Raw genomic sequence first — 397 nt, forward strand, 5'->3', positions numbered from 1 at the left:
GCCTGTTTCCCTCGTCGGCAGCAGCAGCGCGAGGGTGAGGCTGCGCTCGCCAGCCTGGCAGCAGCAGAGGGATTAAGGGGGAGCAGCTCCACGGTTATTTTTTTGTACAATGCACTGAACAGAATTAAACATGATCTCATGCATGCAAACATCTGGCTGTGCGAGTGTCCTGGGAACAGGCAGATCCTGCCACCGGTTTTCCTGCCCGGGGGTAAGACCAGCTCTGTCAGTGGTCACTAAGGAGCCAGGAAGAGCTGAAAGCCCAACCGTGTTTCTGCTTGGGGGTCTGGGGGGTCCATGGGGCCAAACCATGTTCTTGTGGGCTTTGGAAAAGCCACTAGTGAGAGGGACAAGAGGCAGGCACGGCCTGTGGGGGGGGGGCTTACCACAGTTGTCC

This window comes from Buceros rhinoceros, unplaced genomic scaffold, assembly GCF_000710305.1.
Source record: "Buceros rhinoceros silvestris isolate BGI_N320 unplaced genomic scaffold, ASM71030v1 scaffold38189, whole genome shotgun sequence".
In the NCBI taxonomy this organism is placed as follows: domain Eukaryota; kingdom Metazoa; phylum Chordata; class Aves; order Bucerotiformes; family Bucerotidae; genus Buceros; species Buceros rhinoceros.